Source organism: Daphnia pulicaria, unplaced genomic scaffold (genome assembly GCF_021234035.1).
Source record: "Daphnia pulicaria isolate SC F1-1A unplaced genomic scaffold, SC_F0-13Bv2 h1tg000099l, whole genome shotgun sequence".
NCBI lineage: Eukaryota > Metazoa > Arthropoda > Branchiopoda > Diplostraca > Daphniidae > Daphnia > Daphnia pulicaria.
Genome location: NW_025804807.1, coordinates 1 through 18396, shown reverse-complemented (window position 1 = coordinate 18396; position 18396 = coordinate 1). Strand labels below are relative to the sequence as shown.

Here is an 18396-nt window from a genome sequence, read left to right as displayed (position 1 = left end):
CGGTGAAAGTGAAATCGTATAAGTGATTTTTGTTTCCATTTAGTTGGTATTGCACGTCAGACAAGGCTGATTAATTCGTTCGCTGAAGGCCATTAATATCAGTCAGTTGGAACATTGTGAACACGGGGAAAATATTTGAAAAGGTGATTCCAAATGACAAGGTGAAAAGATTCCACCATGTTTAAAGGGGAAGTTCAATAAATTGTTAACCGCTGTAGGGTGAATGTCGGGGTAAACATCTGATCCCACCACCTACGTGTTGGGCTTGTACCATAAAGATCGTTCATTTTTTTCAAAAATAACACTGCGCACAACTGTTTCGTTCAAAAACATGTTAACGAGCTTTATACATGATATTTACTTTAAAATAACTGTACCCATTGATAAAGAATTGCACAAGGATTTTGATATGTAAACGCATGTTTCGAAAAAAAACCTTACAAGCGCACTTCAAAATTTTGAAATGAATATAAATACAAGGCATACCACTGTTATTTACTCTGGTTTCTAATCAATACCCGGATAAATCTTTCGCCTTTTACTAAAGATTTCCGTGGTTAGGAGCATTGATGAGTCTATATGACTTATTTTTTTAACGCCCGGTCTTCTGATTGGGCACTTTGAATAAATGAAAAATTAAAAACGTCTGTATGCGGAAACAAAGATATTCTACTACTACATACTGACAACATTTGTAAAATGACAAACTGATAGTTTTTCGGTGGTTTTGGTAAGATTAGTGTGTATTTCAAAAAGATAAATCTCAAGCACAAGTAATAGATTAGAGGCGAATATGGTCGGGTAATTGCGTCTAGTTTAATGTCAACGGCCATACCACATAGAACTCACCCGGTCTCGTCAGCTCCCGGAAGTTAAGCTATGTCGGGTCCCGTTAGTACTTGGATGGGTGACCGCTTGGGAATACGGGATGCTGTTGGCATGGAATTATTTTATTTTTGTGAATCCAATTGAATTGAAGTGCTTCCCAAGATGGGTGATACTACATGGACTACAATGTATTATTTTGGCATTAGTTGAAAATGGAAGGAACGTATTTTTTACTGGATATTGCCTACTAGACGTCCTCCAACCTCTTTGTTGCTGAAAGATATTTGAAACGCCGTGCGCGAAGCGCACGGCACAGCCGAGAGGCTACTAGACGTCCTCCAACCTCTTTGTTGCTGAAAGATATTTGAAACGCCGTGCGCGAAGCGCACGGCACAGCCGAGAGGCTTGTACGTTGGTGGTTTCTTCGGGCAGCTCTATCTAATCTCTCTGGCTCTGAGATCCTTATGCAACGCAAGCTAAGTAAAGCGCGAAGCGCACGGCACAGCCGAGAGGCTTGTACGTTGGTGGTTTCTTCGGGCAGCTCTATCTAATCTCTCTGACTCTGAGATCCTTATGCAACGCAAGCTAAGTAAGGGAAGCAATCGTTAGCCTTATGACACTTGGATTGTTGGCTCATTGATCGGACATCCCCGGAACGAGAAAATTAAAAATGACAGTTAGCCAAAAATAGTGGCGTTTGGAAATATTATCAAATTTTATATTCGGTTGTCCATTGACAAATGTACTTATATGTCCTCGTTTGTTTGGCTAAGGTTGGTGTGTATTTCGAACAGAAAGTACAGCCGAGAGGCTACTAGACGTCCTCCAACCTCTTTGTTGCTGAAAGATATTTGAAACGCCGTGCGCGAAGCGCACGGCACAGCCGAGAGGCTTGTACGTTGGTGGTTTCTTCGGGCAGCTCTATCTAATCTCTCTGGCTCTGAGATCCTTATGCAACGCAAGCTAAGTAAAGCGCGAAGCGCACGGCACAGCCGAGAGGCTTGTACGTTGGTGGTTTCTTCGGGCAGCTCTATCTAATCTCTCTGACTCTGAGATCCTTATGCAACGCAAGCTAAGTAAGGGAAGCAATCGTTAGCCTTATGACACTTGGATTGTTGGCTCATTGATCGGACATCCCCGGAACGAGAAAATTAAAAATGACAGTTAGCCAAAAATAGTGGCGTTTGGAAATATTATCAAATTTTATATTCGGTTGTCCATTGACAAATGTACTTATATGTCCTCGTTTGTTTGGCTAAGGTTGGTGTGTATTTCGAACAGAAAGTACAGCCGAGAGGCTACTAGACGTCCTCCAACCTCTTTGTTGCTGAAAGATATTTGAAACGCCGTGCGCGAAGCGCACGGCACAGCCGAGAGGCTTGTACGTTGGTGGTTTCTTCGGGCAGCTCTATCTAATCTCTCTGGCTCTGAGATCCTTATGCAACGCAAGCTAAGTAAAGCGCGAAGCGCACGGCACAGCCGAGAGGCTTGTACGTTGGTGGTTTCTTCGGGCAGCTCTATCTAATCTCTCTGACTCTGAGATCCTTATGCAACGCAAGCTAAGTAAGGGAAGCAATCGTTAGCCTTATGACACTTGGATTGTTGGCTCATTGATCGGACATCCCCGGAACGAGAAAATTAAAAATGACAGTTAGCCAAAAATAGTGGCGTTTGGAAATATTATCAAATTTTATATTCGGTTGTCCATTGACAAATGTACTTATATGTCCTCGTTTTAACGTACAGCCGAGAGGCTTGTACGTTGGTGGTTTCTTCGGGCAGCTCTATCTAATCTCTCTGGCTCTGAGATCCTTATGCAACGCAAGCTAAGTAAAGCGCGAAGCGCACGACACAGCCGAGAGGCTTGTACGTTGGTGGTTTCTTCGGGCAGCTCTATCTAATCTCTCTGACTCTGAGATCCTTATGCAACGCAAGCTAAGTAAGGGAAGCAATCGTTAGCCTTATGACACTTGGATTGTTGGCTCATTGATCGGACATCCCCGGAACGAGAAAATTAAAAATGACAGTTAGCCAAAAATAGTGGCGTTTGGAAATATTATCAAATTTTATATTCGGTTGTCCATTGACAAATGTACTTATATGTCCTCGTTTTAACGTACAGCCGAGAGGCTTGTACGTTGGTGGTTTCTTCGGGCAGCTCTATCTAATCTCTCTGGCTCTGAGATCCTTATGCAACGCAAGCTAAGTAAAGCGCGAAGCGCACGGCACAGCCGAGAGGCTTGTACGTTGGTGGTTTCTTCGGGCAGCTCTATCTAATCTCTCTGACTCTGAGATCCTTATGCAACGCAAGCTAAGTAAGGGAAGCAATCGTTAGCCTTATGACACTTGGATTGTTGGCTCATTGATCGGACATCCCCGGAACGAGAAAATTAAAAATGACAGTTAGCCAAAAATAGTGGCGTTTGGAAATATTATCAAATTTTATATTCGGTTGTCCATTGACAAATGTACTTATATGTCCTCGTTTGTTTGGCTAAGGTTGGTGTGTATTTCGAACAGAAAGTACAGCCGAGAGGCTACTAGACGTCCTCCAACCTCTTTGTTGCTGAAAGATATTTGAAACGCCGTGCGCGAAGCGCACGGCACAGCCGAGAGGCTTGTACGTTGGTGGTTTCTTCGGGCAGCTCTATCTAATCTCTCTGGCTCTGAGATCCTTATGCAACGCAAGCTAAGTAAAGCGCGAAGCGCACGGCACAGCCGAGAGGCTTGTACGTTGGTGGTTTCTTCGGGCAGCTCTATCTAATCTCTCTGACTCTGAGATCCTTATGCAACGCAAGCTAAGTAAGGGAAGCAATCGTTAGCCTTATGACACTTGGATTGTTGGCTCATTGATCGGACATCCCCGGAACGAGAAAATTAAAAATGACAGTTAGCCAAAAATAGTGGCGTTTGGAAATATTATCAAATTTTATATTCGGTTGTCCATTGACAAATGTACTTATATGTCCTCGTTTGTTTGGCTAAGGTTGGTGTGTATTTCGAACAGAAAGTAAGCAAGCATTAGAACTAGATTTAGAGGCGAATATGGTCGGGTAATGGCGACTGAATTAATGTCAACGGCCACACCACATAGAACTCACCCGGTCTCGTCAGCTCCCGGAAGTTAAGCTATGTCGGGTCCCGTTAGTACTTGGATGGGTGACCGCTTGGGAATACGGGATGCTGTTGGCATGGTGTAATTTTATTTTTGCTCCCCAAGTTAGATGAGACATGGAATATAATGTATTCTTTAGGTATTAGTTGAAAAGGGTATTGCTGGGACTTTGATTAATGATACCATATATTGTAGAACGCATGTTTGTTTGATCTCGGTAGTTTTAACGACAAAAAAAAAGATAGAGGTTTGGCTATTTTGTTGAGGCTGTTGCATGACGCCCACTCACTGGCACGATCCCACTACTGCCGAACACGGGAACTTTTGGCTGCTAGGTTTCCCTCCTGACCCACTACGCTCCTCCTTAGCTAACCTGCACCTACTAGATTCCTCTAGCAGATCCATGCTGATGTCAAGCTTAGTGCGGGCACCTGATCAACATGCGGTATCACGAAACAGGGCTCCTAAACTCAAGCCATCCACTCTACCAAGCCTCCCCGAAGCAGGATTATAGGTGCACGCCAAACACCCAGCTGATAAATGGGCTCTCAATCGATAATACATTACTGTAATAAATTGATTTGATGAGCACGCGGATTCTTTATTGTGTCCAAAATTGGTCTCGTCACTTGTTCTATAACTATTAAAGAGCTTCTCGGTGTTTCAATAAATGAACAAAATGCAAGACCTGACAATGTATGTACTGTGTGCGTCAAGTATTGCAAATCTCAATTTAATATTCCGAAATATCGATCTATGCACTGTAATTTACGCCAAAGCTCATTGATCGTACAAACCTTATTTAGAGTTCTGCAAAATAACATTGCATTTAAGATCATACTTCACAGGATCATTTCTGTAGTATATCTTGACTTGTTTCCCACCAGAAACTTGTCTCCTTTCAACCCACGATGACGAGTTAAGACGCTGGTTTCTGAGCGTGAAACAGGCTGTGAGTGTAGCTGTCTCGACAGCATCAAACACAGTCATTGAGGACCGTTTCCGTTAAATCCATGTGAAATAGCGGAAGGAAACTAGCGTGTTCAGAGTGGTTGAGATGATAAAACAAATTTAAATTCTTGAAAATCTAAAGAGATACATCTTAATAATAATTCCAGGTATTCGTGTCCTTAAATCATCTGCTTGTATGGCAAAATAAATTGTGAAAGTGAGGTTGGTCAATTTGAGGATGTGTCATGACTTTATGATCGTATTGCATTCTTTTAGTTATTGTTATTTAATCATGATTAATTATCGTTCAGAGCTTTTGTCGTCACTGTCTTTTGTGGCTAACTGTCATTTTTAATTTTCTCGTTCCGGGGATGTCCGATCAATGAGCCAACAATCCAAGTGTCATAAGGCTAACGATTGCTTCCCTTACTTAGCTTGCGTTGCATAAGGATCTCAGAGTCAGAGAGATTAGATAGAGCTGCCCGAAGAAACCACCAACGTACAAGCCTCTCGGCTGTGCCGTGCGCTTCGCGCTTTACTTAGCTTGCGTTGCATAAGGATCTCAGAGCCAGAGAGATTAGATAGAGCTGCCCGAAGAAACCACCAACGTACAAGCCTCTCGGCTGTGCCGTGCGCTTCGCGCACGGCGTTTCAAATATCTTTCAGCAACAAAGAGGTTGGAGGACGTCTAGTAGCCTCTCGGCTGTACGCCGAGAGGCTTGTACGTTGGTGGTTTCTTCGGGCAGCTCTATCTAATCTCTCTGGCTCTGAGATCCTTATGCAACGCAAGCTAAGTAAAGCGCGAAGCGCACGGCACAGCCGAGAGGCTTGTACGTTGGTGGTTTCTTCGGGCAGCTCTATCTAATCTCTCTGACTCTGAGATCCTTATGCAACGCAAGCTAAGTAAGGGAAGCAATCGTTAGCCTTATGACACTTGGATTGTTGGCTCATTGATCGGACATCCCCGGAACGAGAAAATTAAAAATGACAGTTAGCCAAAAATAGTGGCGTTTGGAAATATTATCAAATTTTATATTCGGTTGTCCATTGACAAATGTACTTATATGTCCTCGTTTGTTTGGCTAAGGTTGGTGTGTATTTCGAACAGAAAGTAAGCAAGCATTAGAACTAGATTTAGAGGCGAATATGGTCGGGTAATGGCGACTGAATTGATGTCAACGGCCACACCACATAGAACTCACCCGGTCTCGTCAGCTCCCGGAAGTTAAGCTATGTCGGGTCCCGTTAGTACTTGGATGGGTGACCGCTTGGGAATACGGGATGCTGTTGGCATGGTGTAATTTTATTTTTGCTCCCCAAGTTAGATGAGACATGGAATATAATGTATTCTTTAGGTATTAGTTGAAAAGGGTATTGCTGGGACTTTGATTAATGATACCATATATTGTAGAACGCATGTTTGTTTGATCTCGGTAGTTTTAACGACAAAAAAAAAGATAGAGGTTTGGCTATTTTGTTGAGGCTGTTGCATGACGCCCACTCACTGGCACGATCCCACTACTGCCGAACACGGGAACTTTTGGCTGCTAGGTTTCCCTCCTGACCCACTACGCTCCTCCTTAGCTAACCTGCACCTACTAGATTCCTCTAGCAGATCCATGCTGATGTCAAGCTTAGTGCGGGCACCTGATCAACATGCGGTATCACGAAACAGGGCTCCTAAACTCAAGCCATCCACTCTACCAAGCCTCCCCGAAGCAGGATTATAGGTGCACGCCAAACACCCAGCTGATAAATGGGCTCTCAATCGATAATACATTACTGTAATAAATTGATTTGATGAGCACGCGGATTCTTTATTGTGTCCAAAATTGGTCTCGTCACTTGTTCTATAACTATTAAAGAGCTTCTCGGTGTTTCAATAAATGAACAAAATGCAAGACCTGACAATGTATGTACTGTGTGCGTCAAGTATTGCAAATCTCAATTTAATATTCCGAAATATCGATCTATGCACTGTAATTTACGCCAAAGCTCATTGATCGTACAAACCTTATTTAGAGTTCTGCAAAATAACATTGCATTTAAGATCATACTTCACAGGATCATTTCTGTAGTATATCTTGACTTGTTTCCCACCAGAAACTTGTCTCCTTTCAACCCACGATGACGAGTTAAGACGCTGGTTTCTGAGCGTGAAACAGGCTGTGAGTGTAGCTGTCTCGACAGCATCAAACACAGTCATTGAGGACCGTTTCCGTTAAATCCATGTGAAATAGCGGAAGGAAACTAGCGTGTTCAGAGTGGTTGAGATGATAAAACAAATTTAAATTCTTGAAAATCTAAAGAGATACATCTTAATAATAATTCCAGGTATTCGTGTCCTTAAATCATCTGCTTGTATGGCAAAATAAATTGTGAAAGTGAGGTTGGTCAATTTGAGGATGTGTCATGACTTTATGATCGTATTGCATTCTTTTAGTTATTGTTATTTAATCATGATTAATTATCGTTCAGAGCTTTTGTCGTCACTGTCTTTTGTGGCTAACTGTCATTTTTAATTTTCTCGTTCCGGGGATGTCCGATCAATGAGCCAACAATCCAAGTGTCATAAGGCTAACGATTGCTTCCCTTACTTAGCTTGCGTTGCATAAGGATCTCAGAGTCAGAGAGATTAGATAGAGCTGCCCGAAGAAACCACCAACGTACAAGCCTCTCGGCTGTGCCGTGCGCTTCGCGCTTTACTTAGCTTGCGTTGCATAAGGATCTCAGAGCCAGAGAGATTAGATAGAGCTGCCCGAAGAAACCACCAACGTATAAGCCTCTCGGCTGTGCCGTGCGCTTCGCGCACGGCGTTTCAAATATCTTTCAGCAACAAAGAGGTTGGAGGACGTCTAGTAGCCTCTCGGCTGTACGCCGAGAGGCTTGTACGTTGGTGGTTTCTTCGGGCAGCTCTATCTAATCTCTCTGGCTCTGAGATCCTTATGCAACGCAAGCTAAGTAAAGCGCGAAGCGCACGGCACAGCCGAGAGGCTTGTACGTTGGTGGTTTCTTCGGGCAGCTCTATCTAATCTCTCTGACTCTGAGATCCTTATGCAACGCAAGCTAAGTAAGGGAAGCAATCGTTAGCCTTATGACACTTGGATTGTTGGCTCATTGATCGGACATCCCCGGAACGAGAAAATTAAAAATGACAGTTAGCCAAAAATAGTGGCGTTTGGAAATATTATCAAATTTTATATTCGGTTGTCCATTGACAAATGTACTTATATGTCCTCGTTTGTTTGGCTAAGGTTGGTGTGTATTTCGAACAGAAAGTAAGCAAGCATTAGAACTAGATTTAGAGGCGAATATGGTCGGGTAATGGCGACTGAATTGATGTCAACGGCCACACCACATAGAACTCACCCGGTCTCGTCAGCTCCCGGAAGTTAAGCTATGTCGGGTCCCGTTAGTACTTGGATGGGTGACCGCTTGGGAATACGGGATGCTGTTGGCATGGTGTAATTTTATTTTTGCTCCCCAAGTTAGATGAGACATGGAATATAATGTATTCTTTAGGTATTAGTTGAAAAGGGTATTGCTGGGACTTTGATTAATGATACCATATATTGTAGAACGCATGTTTGTTTGATCTCGGTAGTTTTAACGACAAAAAAAAAGATAGAGGTTTGGCTATTTTGTTGAGGCTGTTGCATGACGCCCACTCACTGGCACGATCCCACTACTGCCGAACACGGGAACTTTTGGCTGCTAGGTTTCCCTCCTGACCCACTACGCTCCTCCTTAGCTAACCTGCACCTACTAGATTCCTCTAGCAGATCCATGCTGATGTCAAGCTTAGTGCGGGCACCTGATCAACATGCGGTATCACGAAACAGGGCTCCTAAACTCAAGCCATCCACTCTACCAAGCCTCCCCGAAGCAGGATTATAGGTGCACGCCAAACACCCAGCTGATAAATGGGCTCTCAATCGATAATACATTACTGTAATAAATTGATTTGATGAGCACGCGGATTCTTTATTGTGTCCAAAATTGGTCTCGTCACTTGTTCTATAACTATTAAAGAGCTTCTCGGTGTTTCAATAAATGAACAAAATGCAAGACCTGACAATGTATGTACTGTGTGCGTCAAGTATTGCAAATCTCAATTTAATATTCCGAAATATCGATCTATGCACTGTAATTTACGCCAAAGCTCATTGATCGTACAAACCTTATTTAGAGTTCTGCAAAATAACATTGCATTTAAGATCATACTTCACAGGATCATTTCTGTAGTATATCTTGACTTGTTTCCCACCAGAAACTTGTCTCCTTTCAACCCACGATGACGAGTTAAGACGCTGGTTTCTGAGCGTGAAACAGGCTGTGAGTGTAGCTGTCTCGACAGCATCAAACACAGTCATTGAGGACCGTTTCCGTTAAATCCATGTGAAATAGCGGAAGGAAACTAGCGTGTTCAGAGTGGTTGAGATGATAAAACAAATTTAAATTCTTGAAAATCTAAAGAGATACATCTTAATAATAATTCCAGGTATTCGTGTCCTTAAATCATCTGCTTGTATGGCAAAATAAATTGTGAAAGTGAGGTTGGTCAATTTGAGGATGTGTCATGACTTTATGATCGTATTGCATTCTTTTAGTTATTGTTATTTAATCATGATTAATTATCGTTCAGAGCTTTTGTCGTCAGGTGGCGTGGCAAAGCCATATTCTGAAAAAAAAGGACCTAGTGTGATAACGAGAGTAAAATTTGCAACGCCTTCAGCGTAAATTGTATCTCCCTTAATACAGTATGAGCATAATAAAACAAATGAAAATGAACTTTATAAGCATCAAGTGGTCGCGTCTGGAAAAATGAACAACTCAATATTTTATAGCATTTCTTGAATGTTTTGAGTGATATGAGTATTCTTCGTACACCACCGGAAATGTGTTGAACCTCAGTGGTTATTTTGGGCAGTAATCCTTGTAACATTATCGCTTCTCGGCCTTTTGGCTAAGATCAAAGTGTAGTATCTGTTCTTATCAGCTTAATATCTGATACGGGTTCAAATGGACCCCAGAATATTAAACTGATTTTTGGCATACGGTGGGAATACAGTGCTTGCACTGCTCCCGCCACGGGTTGACCCGGTATTGCAGTACCTCCGGGATCGGCTCACCCTCTATGAGGGAGAACATATTGAATAAAACAGAAATTGTCTTAGCACCGTATAATAAAAGACCATGTATAATTGCAAAACTGTCATGTAGACATGTTTGTAATTTTTTCTAATTGTATTTTTTTCGTAATATCAAGAAAAGCATAAAAAAATACGTACTTGATTGTGTTAACTAATTAGTACTGTTCATCTTTCGATGTGATGTTTTTTTTTAAAATATGAAGATGCGTGTATTTTCATATGAAAAGTCGATTTTCTTATTTTCTTATTTGCCAATTGGACGACCAAATGAAAAAAAACAAGCAATTTGTTTCTTGAAAAGTATTTGCAAAGATCAAGACCATGAAATAAATACTGAGCTTTATTTACTATATTTTGCTCGAGTTCGTAATTCAAGTCGATGAAAGAAAGTGGGTGGTATTCTCTAAACGTCAGTCAAATACTTGAACACTCTTTGTCAATATTGTTCTGCTGTATACAAAGTATTAAACAAAGTGAAAAAGCATCCACAATCATACTTACCTGGCTCAGAGGCAACCATGATCACCAAGGTGGTTCCTCCAGGGCGAGGCCTTTCCATTGCACTAAGGATGGGCTGACCCTTGCGATTAATCCAAATGTGATTAACTCGGGAGTACAATTTTTGGTAGTGGGGGACTGCGTTCGCGCCGTTCCCTGAACACACTATAAATGTAAGAAAAATTCTTGTCATCTGCCGGAAGTTGAACTAAATCTGGTCCCGTTAGTAAACGGTAGGGTTGACCGCTTGGGAATACGCGAAGCATCAGATTTTCTTTCTGGGAAGAAACAACAAAGTAATGAAATTCATGTTTAGCTACTTTAATATAAATCATCATGGCCAATGGATTGGCCGTGATCGTCTAGTGGTTAGGACCCTACGTTGTGGTACCTACTAGATATGAATCCGTAGTAACCCAGGTTCGAATCCTGGTCACGGCACTGAAAACTGATTTTTCACGTCAACACGCAGATTAACTATAAATTTTGTTTGGTTGGAAAGTAATGCTCGCTCACTTCAATAGTTCATAATGTGAAAAACAATTTGGAATGAAAACCTGAAATTCCCCCTCCCTTTTTTTGTGTGTGCAGGAAGTTGTTGAAATGTATGGAAGAAAAATACACATTTACAGAATTTCAAGTATTTGACCCGATATTAAGACAAAAATTATTTCATGTATGTAATGAACTGTCCCCTGTTGGTATTAGTCCAATGGGAGATGGAAATTAAAATTTGCCTAGGGTAATCTAAATGAATATTTCTGAACGAAATTGTTGGTCCAACACGTCCAAGCAGAACGAATTCAGCAAATGCTTAAGTAGACTTGCTTTTCTGATTATAATTTAGCTTTGCGCAGTGGCAATATCATAACCAATGAGGGTCTCCCGAGGTGTGATTATTGCTAGTTGAAAACTTTAACCAATACCCCGCCACGATGAAGTGAAATAATCTTTGTCGTCGGCAATTTTTGATAGCTCCATCAGGAGCATTTCAGCGTACAAGAAAAAAAAAATTACAGTCAGTTAGAAAAATTGGAGTGTTGCATAGTGTGTTTATAACATTAAACGGTGAAAGTGAAATCGTATAAGTGATTTTTGTTTCCATTTAGTTGGTATTGCACGTCAGACAAGGCTGATTAATTCGTTCGCTGAAGGCCATTAATATCAGTCAGTTGGAACATTGTGAACACGGGGAAAATATTTGAAAAGGTGATTCCAAATGACAAGGTGAAAAGATTCCACCATGTTTAAAGGGGAAGTTCAATAAATTGTTAACCGCTGTAGGGTGAATGTCGGGGTAAACATCTGATCCCACCACCTACGTGTTGGGCTTGTACCATAAAGATCGTTCATTTTTTTCAAAAATAACACTGCGCACAACTGTTTCGTTCAAAAACATGTTAACGAGCTTTATACATGATATTTACTTTAAAATAACTGTACCCATTGATAAAGAATTGCACAAGGATTTTGATATGTAAACGCATGTTTCGAAAAAAAACCTTACAAGCGCACTTCAAAATTTTGAAATGAATATAAATACAAGGCATACCACTGTTATTTACTCTGGTTTCTAATCAATACCCGGATAAATCTTTCGCCTTTTACTAAAGATTTCCGTGGTTAGGAGCATTGATGAGTCTATATGACTTATTTTTTTAACGCCCGGTCTTCTGATTGGGCACTTTGAATAAATGAAAAATTAAAAACGTCTGTATGCGGAAACAAAGATATTCTACTACTACATACTGACAACATTTGTAAAATGACAAACTGATAGTTTTTCGGTGGTTTTGGTAAGATTAGTGTGTATTTCAAAAAGATAAATCTCAAGCACAAGTAATAGATTAGAGGCGAATATGGTCGGGTAATTGCGTCTAGTTTAATGTCAACGGCCATACCACATAGAACTCACCCGGTCTCGTCAGCTCCCGGAAGTTAAGCTATGTCGGGTCCCGTTAGTACTTGGATGGGTGACCGCTTGGGAATACGGGATGCTGTTGGCATGGAATTATTTTATTTTTGTGAATCCAATTGAATTGAAGTGCTTCCCAAGATGGGTGATACTACATGGACTACAATGTATTATTTTGGCATTAGTTGAAAATGGAAGGAACGTATTTTTTACTGGATATTGCCTACTAGACGTCCTCCAACCTCTTTGTTGCTGAAAGATATTTGAAACGCCGTGCGCGAAGCGCACGGCACAGCCGAGAGGCTACTAGACGTCCTCCAACCTCTTTGTTGCTGAAAGATATTTGAAACGCCGTGCGCGAAGCGCACGGCACAGCCGAGAGGCTTGTACGTTGGTGGTTTCTTCGGGCAGCTCTATCTAATCTCTCTGGCTCTGAGATCCTTATGCAACGCAAGCTAAGTAAAGCGCGAAGCGCACGGCACAGCCGAGAGGCTTGTACGTTGGTGGTTTCTTCGGGCAGCTCTATCTAATCTCTCTGACTCTGAGATCCTTATGCAACGCAAGCTAAGTAAGGGAAGCAATCGTTAGCCTTATGACACTTGGATTGTTGGCTCATTGATCGGACATCCCCGGAACGAGAAAATTAAAAATGACAGTTAGCCAAAAATAGTGGCGTTTGGAAATATTATCAAATTTTATATTCGGTTGTCCATTGACAAATGTACTTATATGTCCTCGTTTGTTTGGCTAAGGTTGGTGTGTATTTCGAACAGAAAGTACAGCCGAGAGGCTACTAGACGTCCTCCAACCTCTTTGTTGCTGAAAGATATTTGAAACGCCGTGCGCGAAGCGCACGGCACAGCCGAGAGGCTTGTACGTTGGTGGTTTCTTCGGGCAGCTCTATCTAATCTCTCTGGCTCTGAGATCCTTATGCAACGCAAGCTAAGTAAAGCGCGAAGCGCACGGCACAGCCGAGAGGCTTGTACGTTGGTGGTTTCTTCGGGCAGCTCTATCTAATCTCTCTGACTCTGAGATCCTTATGCAACGCAAGCTAAGTAAGGGAAGCAATCGTTAGCCTTATGACACTTGGATTGTTGGCTCATTGATCGGACATCCCCGGAACGAGAAAATTAAAAATGACAGTTAGCCAAAAATAGTGGCGTTTGGAAATATTATCAAATTTTATATTCGGTTGTCCATTGACAAATGTACTTATATGTCCTCGTTTGTTTGGCTAAGGTTGGTGTGTATTTCGAACAGAAAGTACAGCCGAGAGGCTACTAGACGTCCTCCAACCTCTTTGTTGCTGAAAGATATTTGAAACGCCGTGCGCGAAGCGCACGGCACAGCCGAGAGGCTTGTACGTTGGTGGTTTCTTCGGGCAGCTCTATCTAATCTCTCTGGCTCTGAGATCCTTATGCAACGCAAGCTAAGTAAAGCGCGAAGCGCACGGCACAGCCGAGAGGCTTGTACGTTGGTGGTTTCTTCGGGCAGCTCTATCTAATCTCTCTGACTCTGAGATCCTTATGCAACGCAAGCTAAGTAAGGGAAGCAATCGTTAGCCTTATGACACTTGGATTGTTGGCTCATTGATCGGACATCCCCGGAACGAGAAAATTAAAAATGACAGTTAGCCAAAAATAGTGGCGTTTGGAAATATTATCAAATTTTATATTCGGTTGTCCATTGACAAATGTACTTATATGTCCTCGTTTTAACGTACAGCCGAGAGGCTTGTACGTTGGTGGTTTCTTCGGGCAGCTCTATCTAATCTCTCTGGCTCTGAGATCCTTATGCAACGCAAGCTAAGTAAAGCGCGAAGCGCACGACACAGCCGAGAGGCTTGTACGTTGGTGGTTTCTTCGGGCAGCTCTATCTAATCTCTCTGACTCTGAGATCCTTATGCAACGCAAGCTAAGTAAGGGAAGCAATCGTTAGCCTTATGACACTTGGATTGTTGGCTCATTGATCGGACATCCCCGGAACGAGAAAATTAAAAATGACAGTTAGCCAAAAATAGTGGCGTTTGGAAATATTATCAAATTTTATATTCGGTTGTCCATTGACAAATGTACTTATATGTCCTCGTTTTAACGTACAGCCGAGAGGCTTGTACGTTGGTGGTTTCTTCGGGCAGCTCTATCTAATCTCTCTGGCTCTGAGATCCTTATGCAACGCAAGCTAAGTAAAGCGCGAAGCGCACGGCACAGCCGAGAGGCTTGTACGTTGGTGGTTTCTTCGGGCAGCTCTATCTAATCTCTCTGACTCTGAGATCCTTATGCAACGCAAGCTAAGTAAGGGAAGCAATCGTTAGCCTTATGACACTTGGATTGTTGGCTCATTGATCGGACATCCCCGGAACGAGAAAATTAAAAATGACAGTTAGCCAAAAATAGTGGCGTTTGGAAATATTATCAAATTTTATATTCGGTTGTCCATTGACAAATGTACTTATATGTCCTCGTTTGTTTGGCTAAGGTTGGTGTGTATTTCGAACAGAAAGTACAGCCGAGAGGCTACTAGACGTCCTCCAACCTCTTTGTTGCTGAAAGATATTTGAAACGCCGTGCGCGAAGCGCACGGCACAGCCGAGAGGCTTGTACGTTGGTGGTTTCTTCGGGCAGCTCTATCTAATCTCTCTGGCTCTGAGATCCTTATGCAACGCAAGCTAAGTAAAGCGCGAAGCGCACGGCACAGCCGAGAGGCTTGTACGTTGGTGGTTTCTTCGGGCAGCTCTATCTAATCTCTCTGACTCTGAGATCCTTATGCAACGCAAGCTAAGTAAGGGAAGCAATCGTTAGCCTTATGACACTTGGATTGTTGGCTCATTGATCGGACATCCCCGGAACGAGAAAATTAAAAATGACAGTTAGCCAAAAATAGTGGCGTTTGGAAATATTATCAAATTTTATATTCGGTTGTCCATTGACAAATGTACTTATATGTCCTCGTTTGTTTGGCTAAGGTTGGTGTGTATTTCGAACAGAAAGTAAGCAAGCATTAGAACTAGATTTAGAGGCGAATATGGTCGGGTAATGGCGACTGAATTGATGTCAACGGCCACACCACATAGAACTCACCCGGTCTCGTCAGCTCCCGGAAGTTAAGCTATGTCGGGTCCCGTTAGTACTTGGATGGGTGACCGCTTGGGAATACGGGATGCTGTTGGCATGGTGTAATTTTATTTTTGCTCCCCAAGTTAGATGAGACATGGAATATAATGTATTCTTTAGGTATTAGTTGAAAAGGGTATTGCTGGGACTTTGATTAATGATACCATATATTGTAGAACGCATGTTTGTTTGATCTCGGTAGTTTTAACGACAAAAAAAAAGATAGAGGTTTGGCTATTTTGTTGAGGCTGTTGCATGACGCCCACTCACTGGCACGATCCCACTACTGCCGAACACGGGAACTTTTGGCTGCTAGGTTTCCCTCCTGACCCACTACGCTCCTCCTTAGCTAACCTGCACCTACTAGATTCCTCTAGCAGATCCATGCTGATGTCAAGCTTAGTGCGGGCACCTGATCAACATGCGGTATCACGAAACAGGGCTCCTAAACTCAAGCCATCCACTCTACCAAGCCTCCCCGAAGCAGGATTATAGGTGCACGCCAAACACCCAGCTGATAAATGGGCTCTCAATCGATAATACATTACTGTAATAAATTGATTTGATGAGCACGCGGATTCTTTATTGTGTCCAAAATTGGTCTCGTCACTTGTTCTATAACTATTAAAGAGCTTCTCGGTGTTTCAATAAATGAACAAAATGCAAGACCTGACAATGTATGTACTGTGTGCGTCAAGTATTGCAAATCTCAATTTAATATTCCGAAATATCGATCTATGCACTGTAATTTACGCCAAAGCTCATTGATCGTACAAACCTTATTTAGAGTTCTGCAAAATAACATTGCATTTAAGATCATACTTCACAGGATCATTTCTGTAGTATATCTTGACTTGTTTCCCACCAGAAACTTGTCTCCTTTCAACCCACGATGACGAGTTAAGACGCTGTTTCTGAGCGTGAAACAGGCTGTGAGTGTAGCTGTCTCGACAGCATCAAACACAGTCATTGAGGACCGTTTCCGTTAAATCCATGTGAAATAGCGGAAGGAAACTAGCGTGTTCAGAGTGGTTGAGATGATAAAACAAATTTAAATTCTTGAAAATCTAAAGAGATACATCTTAATAATAATTCCAGGTATTCGTGTCCTTAAATCATCTGCTTGTATGGCAAAATAAATTGTGAAAGTGAGGTTGGTCAATTTGAGGATGTGTCATGACTTTATGATCGTATTGCATTCTTTTAGTTATTGTTATTTAATCATGATTAATTATCGTTCAGAGCTTTTGTCGTCACTGTCTTTTGTGGCTAACTGTCATTTTTAATTTTCTCGTTCCGGGGATGTCCGATCAATGAGCCAACAATCCAAGTGTCATAAGGCTAACGATTGCTTCCCTTACTTAGCTTGCGTTGCATAAGGATCTCAGAGTCAGAGAGATTAGATAGAGCTGCCCGAAGAAACCACCAACGTACAAGCCTCTCGGCTGTGCCGTGCGCTTCGCGGCTTTACTTAGCTTGCGTTGCATAAGGATCTCAGAGCCAGAGAGATTAGATAGAGCTGCCCGAAGAAACCACAACGTATAAGCCTCTCGGCTGTGCCGTGCGCTTCGCGCACGGCGTTTCAAATATCTTTCAGCAACAAAGAGGTTGGAGGACGTCTAGTAGCCTCTCGGCTGTACGCCGAGAGGCTTGTACGTTGGTGGTTTCTTCGGGCAGCTCTATCTAATCTCTCTGGCTCTGAGATCCTTATGCAACGCAAGCTAAGTAAAGCGCGAAGCGCACGGCACAGCCGAGAGGCTTGTACGTTGGTGGTTTCTTCGGGCAGCTCTATCTAATCTCTCTGACTCTGAGATCCTTATGCAACGCAAGCTAAGTAAGGGAAGCAATCGTTAGCCTTATGACACTTGGATTGTTGGCTCATTGATCGGACATCCCCGGAACGAAGAAAATTAAAAATGACAGTTAGCCAAAAATAGTGGCGTTTGGAAATATTATCAAATTTTATATTCGGTTGTCCATTGACAAATGTACTTATATGTCCTCGTTTGTTTGGCTAAGGTTGGTGTGTATTTCGAACAGAAAGTAAGCAAGCATTAGAACTAGATTTAGAGGCGAATATGGTCGGGTAATGGCGACTGAATTGATGTCAACGGCCACACCACATAGAACTCACCCGGTCTCGTCAGCTCCCGGAAGTTAAGCTATGTCGGGTCCCGTTAGTACTTGGATGGGTGACCGCTTGGGAATACGGGATGCTGTTGGCATGGTGTAATTTTATTTTTGCTCCCCAAGTTAGATGAGACATGGAATATAATGTATTCTTTAGGTATTAGTTGAAAAGGGTATTGCTGGGACTTTGATTAATGATACCATATATTGTAGAACGCATGTTTGTTTGATCTCGGTAGTTTTAACGACAAAAAAAAAGATAGAGGTTTGGCTATTTTGTTGAGGCTGTTGCATGACGCCCACTCACTGGCACGATCCCACTACTGCCGAACACGGGAACTTTTGGCTGCTAGGTTTCCCTCCTGACCCACTACGCTCCTCCTTAGCTAACCTGCACCTACTAGATTCCTCTAGCAGATCCATGCTGATGTCAAGCTTAGTGCGGGCACCTGATCAACATGCGGTATCACGAAACAGGGCTCCTAAACTCAAGCCATCCACTCTACCAAGCCTCCCCGAAGCAGGATTATAGGTGCACGCCAAACACCCAGCTGATAAATGGGCTCTCAATCGATAATACATTACTGTAATAAATTGATTTGATGAGCACGCGGATTCTTTATTGTGTCCAAAATTGGTCTCGTCACTTGTTCTATAACTATTAAAGAGCTTCTCGGTGTTTCAATAAATGAA

At 42.3% G+C, this 18396-nt stretch overlaps 17 non-coding genes across 17 annotated transcripts; all 17 read left to right on the top strand.

The window, feature by feature from the left end:
* The first annotated feature begins 495 nt into the window (after window positions 1-495).
* On the top strand, window positions 496-618 carry LOC124318997. The gene has a single exon (XR_006912692.1). It is a non-coding gene; the product is annotated as a U5 spliceosomal RNA (small nuclear RNA).
* Window positions 619-821: 203 nt separating this feature from the next.
* LOC124318985 lies at window positions 822-940 on the top strand. The gene has a single exon (XR_006912677.1). It is a non-coding gene; the product is annotated as a 5S ribosomal RNA (ribosomal RNA).
* Window positions 941-3901: 2961 nt separating this feature from the next.
* Window positions 3902-4020, top strand: LOC124318977. Its single transcript, XR_006912668.1, has one exon. It is a non-coding gene; the product is annotated as a 5S ribosomal RNA (ribosomal RNA).
* A 754-nt stretch (window positions 4021-4774) lies between these two features.
* Window positions 4775-4996, top strand: LOC124318988. The gene has a single exon (XR_006912681.1). It is a non-coding gene; the product is annotated as a small nucleolar RNA U3 (small nucleolar RNA).
* A 1072-nt stretch (window positions 4997-6068) lies between these two features.
* LOC124318976 lies at window positions 6069-6187 on the top strand. The gene has a single exon (XR_006912667.1). It is a non-coding gene; the product is annotated as a 5S ribosomal RNA (ribosomal RNA).
* A 754-nt stretch (window positions 6188-6941) lies between these two features.
* LOC124318987 lies at window positions 6942-7163 on the top strand. Its single transcript, XR_006912680.1, has one exon. It is a non-coding gene; the product is annotated as a small nucleolar RNA U3 (small nucleolar RNA).
* A 1072-nt stretch (window positions 7164-8235) lies between these two features.
* On the top strand, window positions 8236-8354 carry LOC124318974. The gene has a single exon (XR_006912666.1). It is a non-coding gene; the product is annotated as a 5S ribosomal RNA (ribosomal RNA).
* Window positions 8355-9108: 754 nt separating this feature from the next.
* Window positions 9109-9330, top strand: LOC124318986. Its single transcript, XR_006912679.1, has one exon. It is a non-coding gene; the product is annotated as a small nucleolar RNA U3 (small nucleolar RNA).
* Window positions 9331-9840: 510 nt separating this feature from the next.
* On the top strand, window positions 9841-10031 carry LOC124318983. Its single transcript, XR_006912675.1, has one exon. It is a non-coding gene; the product is annotated as a U2 spliceosomal RNA (small nuclear RNA).
* A 509-nt stretch (window positions 10032-10540) lies between these two features.
* On the top strand, window positions 10541-10704 carry LOC124318981. Its single transcript, XR_006912673.1, has one exon. It is a non-coding gene; the product is annotated as a U1 spliceosomal RNA (small nuclear RNA).
* A 192-nt stretch (window positions 10705-10896) lies between these two features.
* Window positions 10897-10986, top strand: Trnah-gug. Its single transcript is given in 2 exon segments — window positions 10897-10933; window positions 10952-10986. It is a non-coding gene; the product is annotated as a tRNA-His (tRNA).
* Window positions 10987-11390: 404 nt separating this feature from the next.
* LOC124318993 lies at window positions 11391-11532 on the top strand. The gene has a single exon (XR_006912687.1). It is a non-coding gene; the product is annotated as a U4 spliceosomal RNA (small nuclear RNA).
* A 574-nt stretch (window positions 11533-12106) lies between these two features.
* On the top strand, window positions 12107-12229 carry LOC124318995. Its single transcript, XR_006912689.1, has one exon. It is a non-coding gene; the product is annotated as a U5 spliceosomal RNA (small nuclear RNA).
* Window positions 12230-12432: 203 nt separating this feature from the next.
* Window positions 12433-12551, top strand: LOC124318973. The gene has a single exon (XR_006912665.1). It is a non-coding gene; the product is annotated as a 5S ribosomal RNA (ribosomal RNA).
* Window positions 12552-15512: 2961 nt separating this feature from the next.
* Window positions 15513-15631, top strand: LOC124318999. The gene has a single exon (XR_006912694.1). It is a non-coding gene; the product is annotated as a 5S ribosomal RNA (ribosomal RNA).
* A 754-nt stretch (window positions 15632-16385) lies between these two features.
* On the top strand, window positions 16386-16606 carry LOC124318992. The gene has a single exon (XR_006912686.1). It is a non-coding gene; the product is annotated as a small nucleolar RNA U3 (small nucleolar RNA).
* Window positions 16607-17679: 1073 nt separating this feature from the next.
* LOC124318998 lies at window positions 17680-17798 on the top strand. Its single transcript, XR_006912693.1, has one exon. It is a non-coding gene; the product is annotated as a 5S ribosomal RNA (ribosomal RNA).
* The last annotated feature ends 598 nt before the right edge of the window (window positions 17799-18396 follow it).